The following is a 27,965-nucleotide window of genomic DNA, read 5'->3' as shown; positions in this document are numbered from 1 at the left end:
GAACTATATTCTTTCGCGTCATTGCACATTGTATCCGGCAAACTACTAGGTCCTCGTATTCTTCCGCAAATCCGTAAACATCTGTCTGATTTGAAACGAAATCCAAAATGGCTGCGCCATGAGGTTAACTTGTATGGATATTTTTTGTTGCATGAAAGGTAAGTTCAGTTGCAATACTTGTATGTTTACTTTTTTTGCTTTTCGAATTTATGTTATTTATGTCATTTTGACAGTTAAATGTTTCACAGCTTTATGAATTGTTACCATTCTGTCGTGAATTACGTGTATCTCAATGGCTGGCTGTCTTTTCAAATATCTAATTTGCCCTGCTATCCAAATGTTTATGACTGAATTTTTTTAGTCAAGTTTATGCATTCAGTTTCAAAATAATATGTGTGATCAGATTGCTTATTATTTTATTGCAGCAATAAATTTATGTTAAATAGTTTGAACAATTGTATAAAAATAAGAGTTTGCATTGTTTTGTCCAAAATATGTATGGTTGAAACGTTATCTTAATCTAGTTTGTAATTCAAGTTTTTTTGGGGGTACTGTTCTGTTATTGGGACCAGAATCGGAAATGTATGAACCTGTGTTCGTAAGTATGTGCATAGATGTGTATATGTAGACACACAAACATACAAATATACAAGCATACATAAATACAATTCTGAAACCGATCCTGATAACAGAACAGTACCTTTTTTTAATCTTTTTTGAATATTTTATAAAAGGATTAAGCATTTTTCAAACTGCATATCATTTTAAGATTCGACTTGCAGGAAGACAAACATGGTCATTCAATCAAATGCTTATGATTGCTTTTAACATTTTCTCATAAATATTGTTTGCATTTTTATTGTATTTTAGATACTTTAGTTATGTAAAGTGAACGTGAGAATATTATTAGGAAAGCTGAAGAATATGAATAGCTACCATAATACATGTATTTTTTCATCGAGCCCATTGTTTTAGAAACCAATGCACCATTATTATATGCTGGCTTATTTCATAGTTATATGCAGTTTAATTTTATGTTCATGTTACTGTAGTATTGTCATTATAATAAAAGTATTTATAATTTTTGTTGAATCTTGCAAGTTACCTAACATTCAGAATTATTACTACCGAATTTTACTGATAGGTTTTTTCGAGTTAACATAATCTGTCTGATAAATAAAATAAACTGGTGTTTAAATTATATGCATTTCTCTTAATGTTTCATTGAAAGTGAGATGGAAATATAAATGCTATCCAGAAAAGTGAATTCTTTTTGCAGGAAATAACAAACTGTACTAAATGATTAATGTTTATATCATTTTAGAAATGTCAATATTAAAGTTTCTCCCCCTTCTCTTCTTTGATTTTGAAATAATTTATAATAAAATAATATATGCATAAGTGTAATTAATGTAAAGTGTCATTCAATAATATAATTTATTTTTACTGATATTTTATTTCTTATCTGGGTTTTCTTTTGGTGTTAGAAGGAGGAAAAGAGGTTGATCTTTACATTATGGTAACTTGGCGTTTTTTTGGCGAAACTTTGGCGACCAACTCTCCTACAGCAACCCTATATTTTTTTTCCCCGCCGCCATTTTGTCTTCACGAAGTAAAGACATGTTTCTTTTCTTTTTATCTACTGAACACTTCTTTCAACAATCTACTAGCCAAATTACACTTATGCTAGAAATTTTATCTAACAAAACTGCTTAATCATGACAAATATTCACTGCAAAATTGGGAAAAAGTGCACAATACCATACTCCTTACGCGTTTTTCAAAATAACACATACACATAAACCATGTACACGCCGACTTATTTTTACTTAAAAAAAAAATCCCAGAATTGCACAAAAATGGCATTGCGCACACTCTTCACTATATCCATGTACACTGCTTTTTTCTCATAAATTAGAAAAATTTCACGAAAATACATGACAATTTTCTCAATCTTTAAACCCGGTAAAAAGAACATATATGAAATTACCTGATCGCGAAAAAGTATTTACCCTTTCCAAATATGAACATTTCCACATATAAAATAAATAAAATATCCAAAAACTTTTACATCTAAATCATCTATTACATTATACACGTCACCAACGAATCCATACCGCAAGCATTACAAATACTTAGTATCAAATATTTAAATTATTTCCATGCACGTTTACTTCAACTTAAACGTGTACCAAATTCCTACAAACATAAAATTCACAAAATAACTATCATTTAATTAAAATATCACTAAACCATGTACACGCTGACTTATTTTTACTTAAAAAAACATCCCAGAATTTCACAAAAAATGGCATTGCGCACAGTCTTCACTATATCCATGTACACTGCTTTTTTCTCATAAATTAGAAAAATTTCACGAAAATACATGACAATTTTCTCAATCTTTAAACCAGGTAAAAAGAACATATATGAAATTACCTGATCGCGAAAAAGTATTTACCCTTTCCAAATATGAACATTTCCACATATAAGATAAATAAAATATCCAAAAACTTTTACCTCTAAATCATCTATTACATTATACACGTCACCAACAAATTCATACCGCAACCATTACAAATACTTGGTGTCAGATATTTAAATTATCTCCATGCACGTTTACTTCAACTAAAACGTATACCAAATTCCTACAAACATAAAATTCACAAAATAACTATCATTTAATTAAAATATAATTAAATTCAAAAACACTACTTAAAATATAAATGAGCACATACATTAAATTAATACATACATAAATACCCATTTCGAACTCACTTTAGTTACGGCCATGGGATCCAAAAATTCACGAACACTGTTTCACACAACACAGAATAAAGCCAAATACAAAATTTCCAAATTTTTTCCCGATTTCCCCCCTTTTCCGATTAAAGAACCGTAATTCGTCCATTAATATCACATGACATATCCCATGATCTCTCATTTCCCTCACACAAAATAATGCGTAATCGGAACTGAGTACTGCTCACATTATTACCAAAGTCCCAGGTAGTAAACCTTTATCGCCTCCAAAATGTCGCCAAACTACCAGTTACCATATTGTAAAGATCAACCGGAAAAGACTGTAATGTTTTAATTAAGGAAATAATTAAAACATTACAGTCTTTTAAATAAGACAGTTACAGTAATGTTTATTGAAGCAATCAGTACTGTGTGATTGCCAGTGATTGAATAATGTTAAAATGCATTGTTCATAAGGAAATTTGCTTATCTTTGTGTTATAGATTTTATTTTGACACAAGCTGAAATTTGAATTATTGGAAGCACTTTGAAAACCCGAATTATTTCCTGAATCATTAATCAGGCCAATATATAACATACAAATTTTCATACAAAATTATTTCTTTGAGCATATTATAAAGAGCTCATTTAATTTTATTATTTGTACAAATTTTAGACAAAAGTAGCATGTAACAGTTAAAGATTTATTGAAGCCTACTTGTTACTTGTGGTAACAAAGAAGTGTGAAAGATATTGCCACATTAGCGAACATGACGATCATTGATGCTTAATTTAGTAATTTAATAATATATTGAGAAATGCTGGGAACTTTCAGAAGTAGACATTTTGGAAATGATGGGCTTGATAAGAAATTTACATGGTTTTATTATTTATTCTTTAGTTAAGAATGGATTTTAGATGTTCATGTGAAAGAATTCTGTTTAATTATATGTGAAAGAATTGTTAAAGTTTGGCATTTAAAAAAATGAATTAATAATATGCAATTATCTTTTTATTATACATATATTACTATATATTTCTAATGCGCTATGTAAATGTCAGTGCTAAACAATTGAGATACTATTGTCAGGGCAATCTTTTCTTATACATGAAAAATTCTGATACTTTCTTATCATCTGCCCTCACAGCTTCAACTTATGCTAAAACAGCAAGAGTATGCACACGATAATAGCAAACTATGAATATGCATACCACACACATGTATTTACATGCTTTATATTTAATCTTTATTTCTGAATAGTATTCCATTGGATGAAAAATATGTGAATATTGACCCAATGTGTATATTTTTGTGTGTGTGCATCCTAAAATTTCTTGTTTCTTATAAAGTGCTCATTTGAATTACTACTTGTGAACAGAGCAGTAGATATGAACCATAAACTAACCATTTTGCCAATTTTCACAGCTTTGCAGATAGTCAGAAAGCACCAAAATTTGTAATAATGTTAAGTTTAAATGATGTTCTATACTTTTGTGTTAATTTTTCTATTCTATTAATTCTATTACTGTGTTATCAAACTTTCTGCAGGAATTTCAACTGGTTAAGATGTTATTACCATGTGGAGAAGAATTTGGTTTTCAAGCTAGAAAAAATTGCAGCTGAAGGATTTTGTAGAAGGTCAGTCAAACTGGTTTTAGTTAATTATAATTTAATTTTGGGTGAAGAATTCTCAAATTTATTTATCATAAGTGTCTAAAGGTCTTCTAAATTAAATTCTGCTTGTTTTTGAAATTTTTCATGACATTCATTCTTTGATTATTATTATTATTATTTTTTAATTTACTAACTTATATTCAGGCACATAATGTTGCATTTAATGCCATACCTTAAATATTGTAAAATGTTAAAATAATACATTTCACTTAAAAATGTGGTTGTGACAGTAAATTTTCTGTTACATTTAATCATATCTATAAACATTGCTATACAACATTTTTCAATAATCTGTATATTATTTTGTGCATTTCTTTTACATCCAAGATCTGGCATATGACTTGCTTTTCAAACTGATAACATGGTGTAATAATGTAATCTAATGGTTAAAGTTTACTATGGAACGGGCCAAATTTAATAAATTATTCTTTGATAGAAATTTATTCATGTGTTCAGTGTGTCTCATCTCTTTAAATTGCTAAAGTAAATTTTATGTACTTGCATTTAGGAATTTTGACTGTATCAGAGTAATTTTGTTTCAGTTATTATAACATGCAAGGGGAAAAATCCATTCATAGCTCCGCATTTAAAATTAGTTAATTAAAGTCCTTAATAAAGAGGGATGTTTTGTTGTTTTAAATGTCGATAGAGTTTAATTCAAAAATATGCCACATTAAGGGTTACTTTTTAAGCTAATTTAAAATTTTCATTACTTTAACGTGTCCAATAATTGTTATTTTAACTCCGATATTGTAATAATATCAAAATTCCTTACTTTTTGATAGGTAATCCAAATGTAAAACAAGAAAAGAAAAAATTAAAATCTAGAAGTATATTTATTTCATACCTCTAACAAATAAAAACAACACAAGCACTTTTTACTGTCTATCTGCATAGTGTGGCATGTCCCGTAAGACTGAGATTTGTATGGTCAAATCCATGTTTCAGTTAAAGGAAAATGCATGCACAGTCTTCTGATTTTCCCTTCGATTAAGGATTCTGTATATACTAGCATAAGAAATATAATAGTTAATGCAGTGTTATACATCAATATTTATAGACAATTATTGTGGCTATGTTTATTATAATTTTGTTCACTGTAATGGATGGAGTGCCTAAACCATCATGCTGTGTAAACAAAACTCAAATCTTCATCTCTGCATACTGCTCCACTAGTGTTTAAACCACTGAAATGGTGATTATGGTAGAACATCTTTGGTAAAAATTTACTCTGCTGTAACCCTTAGCGAATCGTTTCTTTTCTTTTTTTTTTTTTTTTTATATCAAGATCGGCACCTGAGAGGATCGGCACCAATTTCAAGGTGGCCGCTACACAAAACCAAAATAAGAAGTCAAAGACATACACAAACTCTGTGTCCATGTACACATCGACCTATTAAAACAGAGAACTGCACAAACTGGGCATTGTGCACTGCCTTAACTTTGTCCATGTACACATAGATCTATTTTCACTTTAAGAAAATCAGAAAGTTAAAAATATAGTTACCAGAAAAAATTCGCCACTGTCTTAACACACAGACAACCAAAAATACACAAACAGAGAGGAGTAAGTTACCAAAAATACATATTTCCTAACATAAAAACATTAAACAACAAATCTTCTAACAAAAATTAACACACAGAGACAAAAAAATAAATGAAACGTCATTTTTTTAACATACCTTTTTTTTTCACATGCATATGTTTAGGCTTCCCACCACCATCCTCCAGGTAAGCAATTCAATTAAATTTTCCGTCTCTTAGTCACCTCGGACATACTCAAACGATGGTACCCACACCAAAATAATAAATAGCATGTTCAAAATACAAGACCATACCACTTCCGTGCAACCAAACACAGCAATTGAAGAGAATGGTAAGAACCAAAAACCTGGGACCGTACAAAAGGTTTACTATTAAAAAAAGTAGCCCAAAACTAAATTTATCACAGCACGTTGGCAATATTTGCAGAAATAACTCCTTTTTATTGACAAAAAAAGTTTTTTTTTTTTTTTTCTCAAAGGCTACTTTTGCCAACATTATCAACATTAGGGTTACCGAAAAACTTATTTGACGCAATGGGCTTCCACATTTCACAAACAACCAATACCACTTTGCGATTTTTTTTCAGACAGAAACCAAGGTGTACCATACAGTAAAGATTAGTCACATCTTCATTTACTACTGTTACAAGTACTTCTTTGGTAAATTTCTGCGGTTAAATTCAAAAGTTTAAAATTGCATTAACATGATCAGATTCAGAGTCATAGCTAGGGTTTTCAGCGCTCGGGGACAACTGAAAATTTCGCGCCCCCTACTGCTTGCCAAGGATGGAAAACATTTAATTCTAAAATGTTCTAACATCAGTTTGGCACCCCTTGGATTCTGCACCCAAGGACAGATGCCCCCCTTGCCCCCCCTCTAGCTACGCCCCTGATCAGATTTTATTTTCTGCACATTGCTAACAATTACTTATATGTTGTCAGATAAATGTTACCAGATGCAGTTAATTATTTTTTACTTGCCAATCTCATGAGACAAGTTTTTTTTTGCTCCTGCAAGACTTTACTTTGTGTTGCAAAATAAATTCATTCTCACTCTTTTTGGACTTGCCTACACATTAAATTTAAAATAGTTTTATGAATAGGTAAGATGTGATTATCATAATTTTGTTTCTCTCTTTATCTTGGCAACTTTATATGTTGATTCAGTATCCAGGTTACCTACCAGTGGCTGATTGATAAAACTGCTCATATGTTCAGCTGGTGGTTTGAGTTTATTTTCTGACATAAAAAATTTTAAAAGGCATCCCTCATGTTTATTTTACTATAATCGAAAAATCAAATAATTGCTACTCTGTTTATAGGTACTAAATGTTAAAATATTTTAAATGCTTCCTTTAATTTGCATTCTAATAGTCATTTGTTTAAATTTAATTATGAATTACTATATTCACATGTAGTAATTGTGAGTGTTTTTTTATTTTAGGTGCTGTGAAAGGCAATGACAGAGATCCAATTTATCAAGAGTTCTTATATACATAAGAATACATGGATATAACATTGTTTTTCATGAATTCAAATAAAATGTGATAAATTGGATTAATAAAAACTATTTTGAATTTTGAAAAGTGTTTTTCCTCTGTTAATCATAATATAGTGCCATAAATTTCTGAACGTGTTTATTTTTCATCCAAATAAATAGCTTTACAAAATTTGCCATATTAATAGATATTGCATAATTTAGCATTATTATAAATATTTATTATAGCAGATTTAGCTGAACTACTTTTTTAGTCTCTTTGCAGATGAAGTCACAAAGGTAAGTGGTTAGATATTTTTCTGTATTCCCCATTAAGTAATTTTATCTGGTAAATTACCATTACTTATATACTACAGGTGAAAGAATAAGCTTTCCTTAAGGAAAGCTTATTCTTTCACCAAATGGATTTAAATTGCATCTTTAAAGATGCAATTTAAATCCATAAATGCAAATTTAAATCCAAATTTTTGCATCTGTAAAGATGCAAAAATTTGCAGATATTTCAAAAAATTAGTATACATAAAAAGTTCTTAAATTGCCACATATGCGAAACTGAAAATGTTATATATGAAATAGTTCAGAAATATAAATATTTTCACTATTTTTTAACTATAATTCACTGCATTTGTTATATATAATCACAGTTTAAGGTAGCAGTGCTTTTCTCACTGTGATTTCTCATGTATTTTGATTCATAAATACACGTACATAAATCCACGTATTTTGATTTCTCTTTTGAGACAGAATAAAAAATGAACTAAACATTCTCGTTGACATTGAGAGTTGAATAAAAGCTCACCTCAAAGTAAAATGAATTAATAAATTTATGGAAAATTTTACATTGCATATATTGAGCAGAAAGAGTATATACTTAATGGAATTAATAATTGGTAGAGTTGATAGCAGAATAAAATGCCTTAATTGCATGGTAAACAGTAGATCTTTTGAAGTTTTTCTATGTTGCGTAAAATGCAGATTTAAATTTTTGATATTGATTGTCATATAAATGGCAATTACTGTTTTATTTTGTTCTGAAATGAATGGTTAGTAATAAAATTCTGGATGAGACAACCTTTAACATGCGCTAGAATTTACAAAGTTTAATTTGGTGCTGATTTCAACAGGTAAATTTCATTTTACTGAATTTTGCGTAAAATAATACCAATGAACCATTGCAAATTATTTTCAGAACTTTTTTTTTTAATCTAAAAGGGCTATTAGTTTTGAAATGTGACTTCATATCGTCAGTCGTAAACTTGTTTCGCTTTTAATTCAAAAAATTTAACATATTTACCTTTAAAATCTAATATGTTATTGACTAACAAGCCAAGCTATTTAAAAGCATTACACACAGTTCTTAAGAATGCTTTTTTTAAATTTTTAATCTGATTGATTTAAAATGCATTTAATTCATGATGTATCTAATTGAAAACATTTTAATATTTCTACAAAATTACATGATATATTTCTTCATTTTTCAAATATATAGAAGACATATAACTTTCTGGTGTCAGTATCTTATAAAATGTTTTGCTATTTCCACTGCCCCATCTGTATTGATAATCTATGCATTCATAAACTTTTAGCCTCTTTGTGTGACTGCTAAAATCTGAAAGGCCTCAGATTTTTTTTTTTTAATTGTGTGAGCAGAAAGATAGAATTTTAGAAGAGCTTCTTGAGTTACCTTTTGAATGATATAAAGAATTGTTAACATAATGTCAAATTTTTACAACTAAATATTAAATATATAAAAAAGCCTGCAGCATTCTCATGTTACGAAAACATATTTATTTATTCTGAGGCTAGGAATTGATTTAGTTTTAAAAATACAATTTATTCCTTTTAACAATTTCCCAACAGTGTCATCAAAACTATAAATTCCTTACATGTTTTAAAGAAAGACGATTCATTTATGTAAAGATTATTAATTGGGTAATTTTATTCAATTTTTAATACAAATTAACTGAAATTAGAGACTGATTTTGTAAAATAATTTAATTATGAATAATTCAACTTGGGGGCTATTGGATGTTTAAAAATGATCAAAAGATTTTTAATATCTTAAAAATAAAAGCAAAATTTTCAGTTTTATTCACTGGAATTTTTCTCTGTATATATACTGGGATGTAACACTAAGCAGTTGAGAGTATGTATTTAAGAGGTTAAAGGGATATTGTAACTAGTGTTTCAAATCCTCATAACATCCCATACGCTGTCGGTGGGACGTAGATAGGATGTCCTAAGGATATACTGGGATGTGGCATTAAGCGCTCAGGATGAGTTTAGGAAGAAATTGGGATATTACGGGATGTCCTGAGGATGTAGTAAGTAGGACTTTAAATCCTAATAACATCCCATATGCTGTCGATGGGACATAGATGTTTTTAGGATATAATGGGATGTGCTTAGGAGGTTTGTGGGATGTCCTGAGGATGTAGTAAGTAGGAGTTCATATCCTAATAACATCCCGCACGCTGTCGATGGGACTTGGTTAGGATGTCCTGAGGATATCCCGGGATGTGACATTTAAGCACTCGGGAGGAGGTGTTTAGGAGGTTCGCGGGATGTCCTGAGGATGTGCGCATATCCCGCGAGCAACATCTTTGGGATATCCCAAGGATGTTTTTGTGCTATGTGGGTTTATTTCATATTTTTTTTAACTTAAAAATATCTCTTAAACAAACTCTACGATTTGAAAGTGAGAAGGGCCAACATTTTTCCAAGTAAAGCATTTTGATGTCCAGTGCGCTAGACTTCGGCCACTTGGAAAAATAAATACGAAAAATTACCGTTTTCCGAAATTTTATATAATATCTCGAGTGATAGTCGTAGGAAGATAACAATAGTCGGAAAGTTTTACCAAGAAGTTTTGAAATCCGGGGGTACCTCCTTCCAAACTCAAACTCCCCGTTCCAGAGATATGATGCTACGAAGAAAAAAACAAGGAGGCAAAAATCCACAGATATTTATATTGTTGATTCCTGTGTACAATATTCAATTTCCTTTAAAAACATTAAGCTTCATTTAAATAAAAGGAAATTAAATTCAGGCATTTTTATTACCTTTCAAGCTTTTATTGTATTTTTAAATAATCTTTTTGTCACAGTTGCGCAAGTTTTCCTCGGCGTCATTAGGAGCCTTAGGTCGAAGACATTTAAGAATCATTGCTGTAAATAATGATCATATGATAAATTGCAATACATATGAAGGAAAGGAAAGTATACATATGAAGGAATAGGAAGTGTGCCATTTATAAAGCTTAAATTTTGCTAGATTTGCAGGTTTTTCGCGCTCGCATTTTACGTGCTTCTTAAGAATCTCTGGAAATAAAATGGGAACTTTCCATGACTTGTTGCCAATCTAATTGGAGAAAAAATTTATTCTTTATAGGGATACTTGCGGGAGGTAACCGTCGAGCAATCTTCTTGTATCTGCCTCGTCCCATCCTGTTTGTTATTTTATTAAAACGTGTTTGGAAATTATTTCCCTCATTGCAAGGTTTGATTTGAGATGATAGATGTCAATCAGACCTTATAATATAGCATCTTGAGCTGCTGGTGCCAGCAACTTTATTTCCTTTTATACCTGTATATCCTCATAATGGAATTTAGGCTAATAAAACGAATATTCATTTCCATATTTATTGTTTTTTAAAGATTTTGAATAAGTAAAGATATTTTACAACATAGAGCGTTTAGAAATCTTTGACAATCTGTAAAAATGTTCGCAAACTGTAACTTACTACTTTTGACAAAAAACGTATAAGTAATCATTTATTAAATTAATTAATTCAAACATATGAACATATATATTTAATGAAATAAAAGTATTTCAGCGCAAATAATTATCGACGTGTATTTGAAGAAGAAGAAGGAGAAGCAGAAATATACTACAGAGAACAATTACTAGAAGAATTGGATCCCCAGTGTTTAAGATTGCAATACGTGTCGGAGACGTAAGTCTTTTCGGAAAAAATAATAAAACAAAACATAATGTTTCAGGTCCAGTTTAATTATACATTTAATAATTTTTTGACAAAAACGCTGGTCTGGAAAATAATACGTTTTCAGATTTATAATGCTTAAAGTTTTTTTCATTCCTTCATTACAAAAATAGATTATAAATGTTTAAAATGGAAAATTACATTGTGAAGAATTCATATTTACTGTAATACCTTTTGATTATAAGGAAACTTTATTGCATTAACTAATGAAATATCTAAACAGAAAGCTAATATACAAAATACACGTGTTTATACGGCCAGTTTGTAAAATTTGTGAATGAGAAGTAAATGTCAAATAGTTGATATAATTAGAGTAACAAAGACAAAAAGACTTTATGTTTATAAATAATATGCATATATATATATATATATATGTAAAACAAATTAAGTAAACACTGAAATCCATCCCATACTCTATTCGGAACAAATCTAATATAAATTGTTCTCCTCACCTCTTTCTGTTAGACTATATATTTCTAGATTTACAGAGATTTATGATATTATTTAGCTCGAGTTTTGACAATGTACTCATCAAACATAATAAAAATTTCGAGATTCTAACTTTTCATTGCAATTATTGTTTTTAATATGTAATATTAAATGATTTTGAATTAATAGCAAATTAAAAAATAAAAATTAATTAATTAAAATATATGTTTATGTAGATATATATATCCCCATCACATGATTTTTACATAAAGATGATGACTTAGCTAAGTGGGAATATAAAATTTCCTGAATCAAATATTTCTCTTACTAAACCACAATATTGTCGAACTATGCACATTTTTTCTATCTCTGTCACCGCTGACACGGCGTCGTACTACTTTATTCCTATTCCAACAATATGAGAAATATAAATATTCTAGAAATAGGTAAGTTTGGAATTTCAAATGAACTGGGGCCGCAAATGTGAATTGAAATAAATCTGAATATTTTATCTTATTCATCTGCCAAATTTGCTCTGTATTATAGATCAACATGTGCGATCAGAATTCCTAACATTAATTCACACACACACACATATACATATATATCTATATATATATATATACGTTTATCGTATATATGTTACGGTGAAACACCGAAATCTGGAGAATGTCGACTTTCACCGGTGAATGTCAACATTCACATAGTCGCTTGTTGTATGTCCGAAATATTTTCAAATACTCTTATTTCTGACTTACACCGGTAAATGTCGACATTCACCATCTACTAATGGTATATATATATATATATATATATATATATACATATAATCGTTTATTGCAATTATTATTATTATATATATATATACATATAATCGTTTATACATATAATCGTTTATTGTCGGAAACGCTTTCCTGGCGCCATAGTGACGAGAGACAACACAAGAAAAATAGGGTACGAACAGTGTAAAGATATTTGTTTGTTATTCTTAGCGCGGCGGAAACTAAGAAATAAGAACAAAAACATTGGATCGTCATCAAAAAAAGTATTCGAAAGTTCCTTCGGGAAGTATCCTAGACATGGGTTTGGTAGGGGTAGTCCAGTGCATTGTTCAGCAAGATCACGAGCCCTCACTTGCATTATCACTTCCTCTAGGGTACGTCAAAACATTAGTGCACGAAACCCCCGTTAGGACTCCAACAGGAACTTGTGGCACATATCGTGTCAGCTGCTGGGAAAGTCCTGGGGTTGCACGGTATTTTCCAGAACATCTTATGTTCGATGTGCGAGAGATGTGATACCTGCATCAGGGTTCAGGTCGTAATTTCGAAGAATTTCATTGAGGTCCATAAGTGTCTAATTTTGTTCCTATTTTTTAATTTCTCTTGTGCTAAGCATAACTGGTGTCCGTTCTTTCTTGTGTTTCGTGTTGTTTGTACCGACCAGGAAAGTGTTTTCGGTCGTGTTTTGCCATTTCATTTTTCGTCGTCGTCGTCTCTCTCACATATGTGCATAATTACCTATGACTCAAGTGTTACTACTATATCATGAAATTTACAAACATAGTGTTTAAAATGCTACATATCCCCATCCTAAAATATCTTTTTTTTTTCTCTTGCCCTTCAAATAAGAAATGTGTGTCCTTCATTGTATAACCTCCTGGAACTTTAATTCTTCTTTTTTCGAGGACTATGGAGAAAATATTTCAGTATAGGCAGCTGCCAATATTCTAACATTACATTTTAAAAGCCATTAAAGTGTAGCCGAAACGCTCAGAAAGGCTTAATTCGCTTAGGATTTAGGAAATACATTTTGTAAGACTTCGCAAATTTTCCTTCAATAAATTTAATGGAACAGACAAAAGAAATTACAGGGAACAATAAATATAGGAGAAAACAGATATACCTTTTCGTAATTTATTCTGCTTTGTTTGATTTCTTTCATTCTTCCTGTATTAATAATTAAAACTTTAAGAATGCAACTGAAGAATGAGAATAAAATTTTCAATTGAAAACGAATGGTGGCAAAAATCCTAGTGCTCCTCTGCTGTACCACGAAATAGACCAGCAATATATTCCGAATTTGGAATAACGAGAAAAAATTTGAAACCTTTGCAACCAGCGATGCAAAGAGATTGATCTGACAGGAAGATGACTTAAATGAGGAAACTCGGAGATAATTTAATGAGGTGTCAAGTTACCTCTACTGGGATAATAATAAGAAAAGGTTAAAATACAAAATACGTAAGTAAAGTATACAAAAATTGAAGAAATTTAATATATCTGGCATGCGTAAGAAATAGTAATTGATTCAAAAATGTAAAGGAATCCAAAGCTTTCAAACTTATACTCGTTTAAATACAGATTTTGCTGATTCAGAAAGTACGTTACTTGTATATCTTCTAAAATGCTTTTTCCATACTTTGTTTGTAGTTGTTTCATTTTTCATTTCAGTTTCATTTTTTCCTCCTATTTTGCAATTTTCGCCATTCTTTCCCTCTGCTTTTAAGCCACCTGTTTATTAGTACTATTATTTATATTACAACTTATGTAAAAATTAAGTAAGGAAAAGTAAGGCACTAAACCTTTGCAACTTATTACGCTCTACGTGAGATTCATGGTAGTCGCTTATTGTATACAAATCATGCCAAATGCTTTAACTATTTCGCATTGAGGGACGACCAAATCTGTTTTCAATAAACATCGAAAACGCCCGTGTTTACGAATTTGTCTTGGAATAGTTTTCCTTTCCCCCTCCGGTTTCATCCATAGTGTGCAGTTTCACCTTAGGGCCGGTTTGCACCTGCGAACGTCAATAGCTTTCCGTTTTTCTCCTTTATTTCGGGCGTTTCGGGCGACTTCGATGCGAAAGAGTTAATTTCTCTGCTTGGCTTTAGGTCCTAACAACGAAAACTAAAAATTCGCCCTTTGTAGAAAAACATTCTGTCAGGCAATGAATCTACGGTTAGATTTTTCCCTATGAAACTGAGACAAAAGTGTTATATAGTATCTAAATATGCAAGTGTTGTACATGTTAAACGTGATCTTCGTTGCATTACTTTCACTCTTTTACTACTGAAATAAAGAGATACTGATTATTTTGTAGATTGGAAAACCCTCCTTGTGATCATGAAAAGGAGCAAAAACTGGAAAACGAGAAAGAACTAGAAAAGAAGCGAGAACAGGAAAAGATGCAAGAGCTGAAAAAGAATCAAGAGCTGAATAAAAAGGAAGAACAGGAAAAGAAGGAGAAACTGGAAAAGAAGCAAGAACTGAAAATCAAGAAAAAACTGGAATTGACACAAAAACGAGAAAAGAAGCAAGAACTGAAAAAGAAGCAAAAGCTGGAAAAGATACAAAAACGAGAAAAGAAGCAAGAACCGGAAAAGATACCAGAATTGGAAAACATACAAGAATTGGAAAATAAGCAAGAACTGAATAAGAAGCAAGAGCAGGAGAAGAAAAAAAAAACTTGAAAAGAAGCAAGAACTGAAAATGAAACAAGAGCAGAAAAAGAAGCAAAAACTGGAAAAGAAGGAAGAACTGAAAAACAAACAAAAACTGGAAACGCAACAGAACTAGAAAAGAAGCAGGAACTGAAAAAGAAGCAAACTCTGGAATGGATTCAAAAACTAGAAAAGAAAGAAGAACTAAAAATTCAGAAACAACTGGAAGAGATACAAAAACAAGTAAACAAAGAAGAACTGAAAAGGCAGAAGAAACTGGAAAAAATGCAAAAAATAAAACAAAGAAGAACTGAAAAAGAAGAAGAAACTGAAAAAAATGCAAAAAATAAAAGACAAAGAAGAACTGAAAAAGAAGAAGAAACTGGAAAAAATGCAAATACAGGAAACGAAGCAAGAGCCGGAAAAGATGCCAGAACTGGAAAATATAGACGAGTCAGAAAAGACGCAATAACTGGAAAAGAAGCAAAAAAACGGAAAAGAATACAAATCTGAAAAACAAGCTGGAACCGGAAAAGAACTGTCAAACTCGAAAAGGAAACCGGATGAACTGCGAAAAGAGCCAGAACTGGATAACGACTGTAGAACGATTGATTTAATGACCAAACGAAGCAAGAACCGGAAAAGAAAAATAGAACAAATAAATCATATACCACTGCAAATAATAGCACTGCAAACATTAAATATCAACGTCAAAAAAGTAAACACCCTTCTTCAAGGGGGCTTTCCAATGCACTGTCATAATCCAGAAGATATAGAAAAAAATCATTTATAACCTCATTGCCAAAACAGTTGCAAAAGGTATAGTTAACATAAAATTTCCTGAAGCCAGAATACCAAAATGCACAATTCATAATATTCCAAAAAATTTCAACTCTGATGAACTGATTCAAATTATCGCCCAAGAAACATAATATTTCCGAGCTAAGACCTTTATTTAAACTGAATGATCAAAATAATAAATGGATCATAAAATGTCACGGTAAAACTTTCCAAAATTTTATGAGTAAAAAACAAATATATATTGGATGGCGCACCAATAAAATAACCGAGTTTACCGGTGTACGCAGATGTCAAATCTGCCAGGATTTCTCCCATAAGACAAACAAACCAAAATGCTCATTCCTCATCGGAAATTGTCATGTTTCTTGCGTTCTTCCCAAACTCCGTACTGCATAAACTGCTGGATTAACAATGAAATGTATGAAGCAAACTTTGAGTGTAAACATCCAGCTTTAGCTATTTCCTGGTCCACATATCAAACAGAAGTTTAACGAGTAAAATCCAATACATATTATCAACAATAATACAAGATCCTTCAGACTATATATAGACCATTTCCATCAATAAAAAGAATAGTAATGTCATCCGCTTTCTCAAAATAAATCTTCAAAGAGAGAAGACCGCCACCGACCAACTAAGTCAGTATCAAGTAGATTATCTCGCAGATTTTATTATAACACAAGAATCTTATTGCATCCCTGGCAAAGTAGGAAGAATTCCAAATAACTGGACAATTATTCAACGTCATGCTTCAACCGGTGTTTTATCTCCTCGTACAGCCATATTCATTCCAAACAATAAATGGAATTCTACAATAAGGATTAATACTCGAGATATAATCACAATTTCAATCAATACTAATGCATCTCAGCTTCTTATTACTAGTATCTATATATCTCCGTCAAAAATCCAAATCAAACCTTATCCATACTAAATGAAATCTTACAACAATAATAATAGTCCGCATGTTATTAGTGGAGACTTTAACTCCCATAGTACTTAATGGGGATACTTACAAACCGATCACAGAGGAGAAATACTTGAAGAATTTTTAAATGCAAACAATCTCATTCTACATAATCATTTTACTGACTGACCTACCTTTGATAATACCTACAATAAAGATTGGACTGATCTTCTTATTTCTACAACACATCTTGATAATAAAATTAACAACAGATCAATACTAGATGAACACTGAATCTGATAACAAATATATCTCTTTTGATATAACTGAATATACGTTCCTTTACTGCACTTACAAGATATAAAATCAATAATAACAAAGAAAAGAAATTTCAACAAAAGTTCAATTCAATTTCAAATGACTTTCTAAATTCTATTATTCTGTGTACAACAAAAACAGAACTTAATAATATTACCAAGGAACTTATCAGAAAGTTTCAAGATACCTAAGAACGTACCTTCTTCAAAAGATCATCAATTCCCATTATAAAAATCAACTGGTGACGAAAGAACTCCGCAAAGATACACCCAAAACATGAGCATTACGAAGAAAACTCAAATCATCGCAAACTGATGAAGAACGACTCAACCTACTTCAAAAATACAAAAAACGAAAAGCCTCATATAAAAAGCAAATAATATCTGAAAAACATTAAGCATGGTGCAACTATTGTTCAAACAACCAGGATACGTATGGCTCATTGTACAAAATTGAAACCAACAAAATCTTCCACCCAACGCAACTTACAGTCACTAATACGGGAAATAATGATAAAAATGTTACGAAGATCACTTAGAAAACATCCTAGATGTTATTCTACCAAACGAAAGCATATATGATGATTCAACTGAACAAAGATTAATTCGTTTTAATCTACTTCCACGAAAATGATATCCCATTTACATCCATGAAACTCAATCGAATTATTGAAAAACTCAATAACAAAAATGCTCCTGGACCAGATAGAATCTGCATTCAAATTATACATAAAAGCTCTTGGAGAAATTCTTGAACGTTGTATTATAGGAAGACTTGAATACCAATTTCAACATCAAAATTTCATCAAGGAAAATCAGTATGGATTTAGGCAGCAAAAATCTACCATTCATGCAACCAGTGCAGTCCTAAATCAAATCGATGTTAATAAAATCAATAACCTACACTCCGCAATAATCAGCTTAGATCTTGAATCAGCCTTTGATTCATTATGGCGGCCTTCAATTAAAGAAGCACTTAGAAATATTGAATGTAATTATAATATCTATGAAATAATCAATAATTTCCTTGATAATCGCCATAATCTCATTTTATATAATAATACTTTAATCAGAAGAAAACAAGTTCGTGGATGTTCACAAGGCGCATGTATGAGCGCAGAATTATGGAATATTACATTTAATAAAATTATAAAAAGTGCCTGTCTTCCTTTTCCTAAAATTACTGCTTCCGCCGATGATGTCGCATTTGTTATCAGTGGAAGGTCCTACTTAATCCTTCGAAGAAATTGTCAAGAAATAATAGCCATATTCCAGCAAAAATGCAAGAAAATTAAACGTGAAATTTAATCCTTCAAATCTAGAATCATGACAAATAATAAACCTGGATAAAATCTTACTAAGCAACTTTCTGTTAAAATAAATGGCGAAAAAAATCAAGCATACTAAATCAATCAAATACCTAGGAAATTATAATACATGAAAACAACATCTTATCGAATATCTCAAAGAACTTAAAATTTGCACACATTCTATAAGTCAAAATCTTCGACATGTGCATGGCACAAACTGGGGTTTAAATCGCCATATCACCAAATTACTATATCGTACAGTAATAACCAAAATGATTACCTACGGCTCTGCCATCTGGGCATTCCCTATAACCACAAGAAAAAATATTCTTACCTCAACACAACGACAATTTAATCTTAATATTTCCAGAGGCTTTCGAAATACCTCCAGTACTACTCTTAATATCTTAGCTGGAACTATTTTACTCCATGTCGAATCCATTCAGGAAGCAATTGATTCTACAATATATGAACTTCGCCATAATATTACTTATAACAAAACCATATACATCACAGAGGATTACGAAATGTGCCCTGCTCCTTACAATAGACATCTCCTGCTGTATCACACACAAAAATAAAAACAGCAATAAACACTAAATCTAAAAACAATTCAATTGAAGTATTTAATTATAGAATCAAATATTAATACTGACCGTCAATCTGCCATCTATGCTATCTCTAACCCAGAAAATCAGACTTCTATTGTTTATGGCATCAATAACCTCTCTAAAACAACAGATAATTTAAAAATTCATATATCATGGATAAGAGGCCATAGTAGAAATGCCGGTAACTTAACATTTGACAAACTTGCAAAGAAGCTGTTCCTAATCAAGAAAGCAATTTTCTATATACGAAATTTCCCAAATCTTATCTTCGACTGCCCATAAAAGAACAAATTACCCAAGTATGCCAAGAACAATGGAATAACGCATCTACAGGTCGATGAAATTACTAGTTCTATCCCTATTGCAATACTGACACCAAGAGTACATAATCCTTTTTAACATGTAATATTACTGGCCATGGGCCATATCGTGTTTATTTTCATCAAAGAAACTTAATAGACACTGACTTCTGTATATGCTGCTAGAAAGGAGACAGTGATCACTATCTTTTCTCATCTCCTCTCAAGAAAACGTTTCATATTCGTGCACCCAGAAATATTGATATATAATTCAAAAGAACGATCAGCAAACTTCAACATCTTCATTCTAATATGAAACAAATTCACCAAAACTTAACACAATTGGATTAAATCTATGCAGAGTAACCCCATCTACAACAGACGAAATATAACAAAATATTTAATTTTCACCTTTGTAGAATTTTAAGATAATTATCGATCTTTGTCACAAATACTTATTTGTACTGATCGTAATAAAAAAGTCTTGCAAAATCCATAATAAACAGAATGAAATATAAAAATTGAGTAAACTAGAACTGAAAAGGTGAGTCATGATACTGATTTGCTGTGTCATGACAAAAATGAGCTATGAATATTGTATGAGTCATGTAAAATATATGAACTTAAACGAGAAACTTTTTATGATCTCTGTAATCATGAACACTTTAGTCACTTATGAACTCTGCCTAATGAATACTGAAAACTATTTGTGATCATGAACTCTAAAATACAATTTTATTCTCTTCTACATGTTATACTTCTATTTTATTAATTTTATTATATGATATATCATATATTATCCTATACTTTAGCACTTTATTCAAAATTATAATTTTATTATATGATATATTATGTACTATTCTATACTTTATGTATTAAGCTATATTTTATTTCCCATATTTTAAGTATTATTCAGTATTTGTCATGATATATTCTGTTTTAGCATTTTATTCCAAATTTGGAAAATTCAAAATTTTGTTATAATGGCACATTATGTGTTATTGTATACTTGATGTATTATTCTACATATATTTTTCTTCTATTTTAAGAATTATTCCAAATTTGCCATATGATATCTCTACATATAATAAAAGAAAGAGTCTGTCTGTGTGTTGTGTGTGTTTCTTTCGTTCGCGCTGCGCGTAAGCTAATAGACACAGGGCTACAAAATTTGCTACATGAGGTGTATCTAGACAAGGGCCAGTGCACCTCGAAGCGATTTTTTCGAAAGTCGAATTCGAATTTTTTTTTATTTTATGTTTTGTGACGAAACCGCGTCATTTTGAGACATAATGGGCTATACGAAAGCGAGATTTTACTCTACACACTCCATTTTCAAATCGTCATGAAACGTAAGCACTTAGATATTTTACGAACTTGAAATAAATTTCTTGTTTCAATAAATCGATTAAATACGAATTTATTTAACAAATGGAGCTTAACACATTTTCAACGGGATATTTTCTAAAAAAGTTTATTTTTAAAAATGTACAGTTTTTTTTCTTTGATTTTTGGACAAGTTAAACATTCATTCTTGCGACTGCATTTACAAAAAAATTTTGGAAAACTGATAATATTTTGTACTTTTAAAGATATGTTTAAATGAAGCTTCCGAGTACACTTCGCACATCTCACATCTTTAAAAATGTGATTTTGGCAACAATTTTCCTGTCTTATCGCTGTTGATATATTTTTGATGAAATCGCATCATTTTGAATAGATTCATTCTTTTAGAAATAAGGGTTTGGCAACAATTTTTCATGGTATTTCTTATGTCACTGTTTTTAAGAAATCGGCATATTTCATTGTCATGTATATATATATATATATAATACATTTTTATTGATTTTTTGATAAAGTTGTTCTGTAGAGTAAAATTCTGCGCGGAATTTTATGTTTTTTGAGTTGTTTTCATGTTAATTTTTGCTTATTTCTCTGTTTGTAAAATACTGAAAAGTTTTGCATATTTTTCTTTCTTCAACGGAAAGTTGGTTAATTTTTTATTAGGATAATAATTATTTGCATTAAGGGTGTAGGGTTTATATTTATTTTAAGTTTAAACTATCTTTCCTGTCAAGCCTTACTTTCCCCTGGAATTGCCAATGCCAGAGTATGTAAATTTTAGTAGAACGCGCAAAGGATTCAATTTGTCAGCGGAAGTAATCTGAGTTAAATAGAAGGAAAACGAGTTCGAAGGTGTGCTTTCTTGCTTCACGAGCGTGGAGGTGGCTAGTTAGAAATTGAAGAACCACGCGTTTCGGCCTGTGTGCTTGCCTCGCCAGATTGTTAATTTTTCAGCGTAATATTCAGAAGTTTGCTGAATTATCAGCGGTATCTTAGAACGCGGTGAGGTTAGTTACGTTTAGAGAGCCTCGTAGTTAGTCACTTGTTATTATTCTTTTTTTAGTTTCTTATTTTTATTTTACCGCCGGATCGGAGTAGTTTGTGAGCGTCAAGAGCACGCATTTGTAATTTCTAAAGTTGAATAAAAAGGGATTTAAACCCTTCTCAAGACTTTGTCTACTTTCCAGTTCTTAGCAGTCACCACTATTGTTGCGTGCAGGTTGGAAGCGCGCAACATAACATTAGCGCCTTAACACTTGTCGATCTGAAATGGCCGAAAATTGGATGGAAGTTGCTGGAGAACAACAAGAAATGGCAAGCCAATTGGAAGTATTTGGATACCTGGTCCAGACGATGACAGCGTCAATCAAGCCAAACGTCAATTTCGAAGGAAAAAATTCGGTGGCGATATTTCTAGAATGCCTCGACAATCACTTCCAGCTCTACCCTGTGCCTGAAAGACAAAAAGTTGCCATCTCCACATCTGCACTAAGAGGACAGGCCGCGCTATGGTGGAAGAATATAGGCAAATTTTTATTAGGGGAATTCGGAGGCCAGACATATACATTTGAAAATTTCAAAAAATCGTTATTAAAGGCCTTCCCCATAGTGAAAGATCGAGCAAGGCTAGAAGCCGAACTGTATAGTTTTTATCAACGGAATATAGAAGAGTTGACGGACTTTATTCTGCGAAAAATTAAGCTGACGGATATGCTGTATGGGAAGAAACCCGACGCGGAGATTATTGAAATAATCTTACCAAGATTGTTACCTGCTGTTCAAGACTACTTCGAAATTAGAAACCCAAGCACATTGCAGGAGCTCTTCGAATTAGCAGTCAAGTTCCAAAATCGCAGAATAGCGGAAAAAGCTAGAGGGGTATCGTATTCTCAAAGTATCCGAAGGCAATCTTCAAATGAGCAGACCAGAAATGCAAACCGTTCTTATGGGGGAAAGAGCTATCAAGCAAGGTCATCGAAGCTCGAAGGTCAAGGCCCAAAAAGGAAATTTGAAAACAACCGTCCGCGTACCCAGAAGGCAGAAGTTGAAAGAAAAGCTTTAAACGAGTAGAGGGGCCTGTGAAAGCGAGGGTCCAGACCCCGGAAGTTTTGAAAAAACCCTCAGGAAGACACTTAAATACGGTCATCGTAAAGAACTCACAGTTACCAATTATACAAGTCCTGGTTGGCGATGTACCAGTAGAAGCCCTCATCGATACAGGAGCAGAAGGTAATTTTATGAGTGATATTTTTTTAAGAACTTTAATAGGTTTCGATTATTTAAAAATAAAAACACAGAAATCATAGCAGCGCAAGGACAAACTTGTCATTGTATTGGAGAACTATCTTTAAAAATTCAAGTTCAAAACGAAAGCCTTAAAGTATTAATTTTTGTAGTAAAAAATTAATAATTAATCCACTTATTTTAGGTATGGAGTTTTTAAAAGACGCGAAGGCCAAACTGAATTTTCAGGAATGTTCTACCGTGCTGGAGATGGATCGGAGGGTGGTGGAACCAGTGGAACAACCGCAAGTTGACCTTAGCCATTTGAATGACCATGAAAGTCAAGCCATCCAGCAAGTGGTGAGTACATTTTCAAACTTGTTTTCAGAACGGCCTGGTAGCTGTCAAATAGTTACGCATGAGATACAGTTAACTGCCGACAAACCGTGTAAAACTAAACCTTACCGCTATGATAAACAAAAAGACCAAATCATAGAAGAACATATTCAGGAAATGTTAAAGAACAAAATAATAACGCCCATAAATAGTGAGTACGCGAGTCCAGTCGTACTATGTAAGAAAAAGAACGAGTTTCCTCCTTCGGATAAAAGGGCTTGGAGGTTTGCTATCGATTACAGAAAACTTAATAGTATTACTAAATTCCCAGTTTACCCTTTGCCGGTTCTAGAGGAAATTATTAGAAAGATTAAATCTACAAGATACATGACTACTTTGGACTTAACGTCTGGCTACTATCAAATAGCTATGAGACCCGAAGACATACATAAAACCGCGTTTATAACAAAATCGGGCACTTATGCATTTTTACGCATGTCCTTTGGGTTGTGTAGGGCCCCATCAACATTCCAGAGAGCTATGGACATTGTTCTAAAGCTTGTCCTTGGAAAATCGACTTTAATCTATCTAGATGATATAATTATAAAGAGTAGTATCTTGGAACAACATATTAAAGATCTAGAAGAAGTTTTTAAATTATTAAAAGAGGCCGGTCTTACAATTAACGCCTTAAAATACAAGTTCGCAACTAAAGACTTAAATATCTGGGTTATAAAATTTCGCAAAAGAGTATAGAAACTCAAGATTCTAAAATAAAAGCAATCAAGAATTTCCCACCTCCCAACACCGCCAAGAAAATTTCTTCTTTCCTTGGGTTATGTTCTTATTATCGGCCATTCATAAAAGATTTTGCTAATATTGTTGAACCCTTGTTAGTAATTAAAAGAAAGAAAAGTAAATTCATGTGGACAGCAGAAGCAAATACCGCATTCGAAAGGTTAAAAGAAGCGCTTATCAATGCCCCTGTTTTGAAATTCCCGGAGGGGGACGAAAACGTGGAAATTGCAGCAGATGCGTCGGACTGTGCTGTGGGTGCGGTTCTTATGCAAAATGGCCATCCTTTGGCAATTTTTAGTAAAACGTTGAATGATACACAAAGGAATTATACAGCTACAGAGAGAGAGAAACATTAGCCGTATTAATGGCTGTACACAAATTTCGAGTTTATTTCGGCAAAGCGCCAGTAACAGTCTTTTCGAATCATGCGGCTGTTGGTAGACTTTACTCGGGGAAAAACCTAACGCCAAGGTTAATAAGATGGGCTTTAAAACTCCAAGAATATAATCTCATAATCAAATATAAAACGGGTAAGGAAAACAATGTAGCTGACGCACTTTCTCGTATAAAACTGGACGATGAAGGCAATGAACTTAAATGCGCTGTGTTGACTTCAAAAATTTTAGATTCTAGAGATACAATTATTGCTGAATTGAAAGCTGATCCTGAATTTGGAAGTATCTATGCGTATTTGAAAGACCCCGGAAGCTTTGAACACACAGATATCGATGAGATAAGAAATAGAGCAGAAAACTGTGAAATAATATATAATTTATTATTTTATATGAAAACAACAAACGAAAACCTGGAATACAAACCAGTCATCCTAGCCTCGCTTCGTATAAGCATTTTGAAGGAATTACACGACGCGAAAACAGCGGGTCATTTAGGGCTCAGAAAGGCTTTAAAAAGGGTACGCGAAGCGGTATATTTCCCGCAATTATACAAAATATTAACTGCGTATGTCAGGTCCTGCAATAAATGTCAGTTAATAAATGATATTAATTACAGCCCGGCCGGTACATTCGCGCTACATTTCCGAATGAAATTTTAGGCATAGATCTTCTTGGTCCTTTCCCCCAGAGTGAGTTAAATAAAAATCGTTTTCTTTTAGTAATTGTAGATCATTTTTCAAAATGGCCAGAAATTCTTTCACTTAAACGCGCGTCAGCCAAAACAGTCGCAGATGCATTCTTACACAGATACATTTTAAAATACGGTGCACCGAAAAAAGTACATAGCGATAACGGTAAACAATTCGGTAGCCAAATATTTGAAAACATATGCACTGGACTTGGCGTACGCCATATCAAAATGGTTCCGTATAGACCACAGGCAAACATAGCAGAAGGAGTTAATAAAAACATTGTAAAAATAATTCGAAGTTATGTTAGCACACATCACAAGCGCTGGGATGGCTACATAAATATGTTAGCTTATGCTTTAAGAACGGCAAATCACGATACTACGGGAAAACCCCAGCAGAATTATTTTTAGGACGAAAGTTAATTACGCCATTAGATAAATTATTCTTTGTGCAACAAAGAGACCAAGAATTTAAACAGAAAGATGTGCAAACACTTATTGACCAGGCGGTTAAAAGATCGGATACGGCAGGAAATAGGCAAAAGTTATACTATGATAGAAAACACCGTGAAGCTGATTTTAAAGTTGGAGATAAAGTGTTGAAGCGGAAATTTTCTTTATCAAGTGCCCCAGACAATTTTACTGCAAAGTTAGCTCCAAAATTTGAAGGCCCTATGTAATTCAGGAAATCAAGGGAGTCGTATTGTACCTTAAGAACGAGATAGGGGAAATCTGTAAAGCAAGTCCCGACCAGGTGAAAAATATTATAATCAAAATGATTTTGAAATCCTTGAAAGTTTCTTGCAGGACTCAAGCGTAAAAGAAGTAGAAGATCCAGAAATAACGTCACCCGTTCCACAACACAAGAAGCAGAGAACAAGAAGAGAAACCTAGCCGTTCTATAAGTCATGCGACGGTACCGAAAAGAAGAAATGAAAACGTCAGACTCCAGCATTTAAGAAATACAAGAAAGCAAAGCCGCCGCGTAAAGACACTTTGGTAAAGAGGAAACACCACTTACAACTTATCGCAGTAGAAATTCTACATCGAGGAGAACGCTTCCAGGGCCAGAGAGTCAGGTGCAAACAAGGCCGCCGTTCCCGAAAATAAAAAGACAGCAGGAGGAACGAAAAGACCAACACCAACAGAAGAAATCCAAGCACGATTCCAGACCGGAGGACGCCTAGACCAGCCGTCCAGGGGCAAAACGGAAAAGACAGCAACCCGACGACTACCACTCCAAGAGGCCAGCATGCAGAGGGCGAAAAAGAAGAAGCAACGTGGACGACACTCGAAGGACCTTAAGGAGACGACTGACGTCGATGAAATCTATAACATGGGAGCAGTTCTGCCAGAAGAGGATGTCGGAGTTACAATCATCGAAAACTCAAAGATAAGTTAAAATCTTCTATAACATTTTTTTTCTTTTGTTCCAAAATGTTATGCGTAAATACAAAGTTCTATTTTTTGACGGAAGTCAATGTGTCTCGGTTGAGATTTAGTTTTATTTTACTTTATTTAGCTAAGGCAAAAGTATTATTTTCTTTAAGTATAAAATCTAGGAACAAGCAGTTTCTGTTGGTCGAAAGACTAATTCTTTTATGTTAAAGCCAAAATTTGGCCGAAAATGAAAATAACTTCGTATTCTTGTATTAATAACAACTTTAGTTTCAGTGCCTCCAGCTTGGCGAAGAATGAGTAAAGTAAAATTTTATTTTACTCTTATTCATTTTATGGTAAATTGTAAAAATCATATGTATTAGAATTTTGTAAATATACGTAAATGCTTGAAAGTTATGTAAAAGTAGAATTTAGTCTAGAAGCATAAAATTTTAGATGCTAAAAGTAATAGCTCAAAAGCAATGAATTCAAATTTAAGTATTAAACTGTAGATAAAATCATGCTTTAGAGCGAAAGCCTGCATGTCTAAAGATAAATGAGGGGGAATTTAGAATGAATGTGTTTTGTAGGGTTCTCCACCTACACTTGAATTTTAAGAATGTTAAAGTAGCTCATCGAGTTGTAGAATGTCGAGTAAGGTGTGTCTATTTGGTCGTTGAATTCTAACAAATCATTGTGGTTAGGAGAAGTGTTGCAATACTAAAACACGAATATTCCCGTTTGATACCACACATGGTGGAGAGCCAGGGTAAAGTTAAATTCATATTTGAATACTTGAATGAATGTGAATTAAGCAGTAACTAAGGAAAATAAATCGTTCAAAAACAAAAACTTATTCAGTGTCAAGAAAGTGTAAATTATAATGTATTTAGAAAGATACTGATACTTATTCCTTCCAGATACTGTAAGGAAGAGAACAGATTGATTGCTGAAGTCCGGGAAAGGTTGCTGTAAGAAGAGAGAATTAAATAAGTATCTACAGAAATTTGTTCTACCATTTGTGAGATAACAGATTTTTTTTATGTCAACGAGGCTCTTAAAATTTAGATCAGAATTGTGGAAACTTTCCAATAGGTCGTTTCTAGGACCTGCTTCCAAGTTTTCCAAATTCAGGCAGCGGCAAATGTAGGGTTTATATTTATTTTAACTAACATTTATTTTAAGTTTAAACTATCTTTTCTGTTAAACCTTACTTT

The 27,965-nt window shown here is 32.2% G+C and overlaps 1 protein-coding gene and 1 long non-coding RNA gene across 4 annotated transcripts in view; one reads left to right on the top strand and one right to left on the bottom strand.

Annotated features, from left to right (window-relative positions):
- The window catches only part of LOC146998501 (uncharacterized), a 436,472-nt gene that overhangs the window by 316,123 nt on the left and 92,384 nt on the right, over positions 1–27,965 (bottom strand). The gene's annotated exons all lie outside the window — the stretch shown is intronic.
- LOC146998502 (uncharacterized) lies at positions 41–7,541 on the top strand. The gene is made up of 3 exons (XR_015039468.1): positions 41–158; positions 4,292–4,381; positions 7,406–7,541. It is a non-coding gene; the product is annotated as an uncharacterized LOC146998502 (long non-coding RNA).

The sequence above is a fragment of the Stegodyphus dumicola genome, chromosome 2, assembly GCF_044657685.1.
Source record: "Stegodyphus dumicola isolate Sdum_Otavi_A_Nest chromosome 2, ASM4465768v1".
Lineage (NCBI taxonomy): Eukaryota > Metazoa > Arthropoda > Arachnida > Araneae > Eresidae > Stegodyphus > Stegodyphus dumicola.
This window is presented reverse-complemented; position numbering and strand designations above follow the sequence as displayed.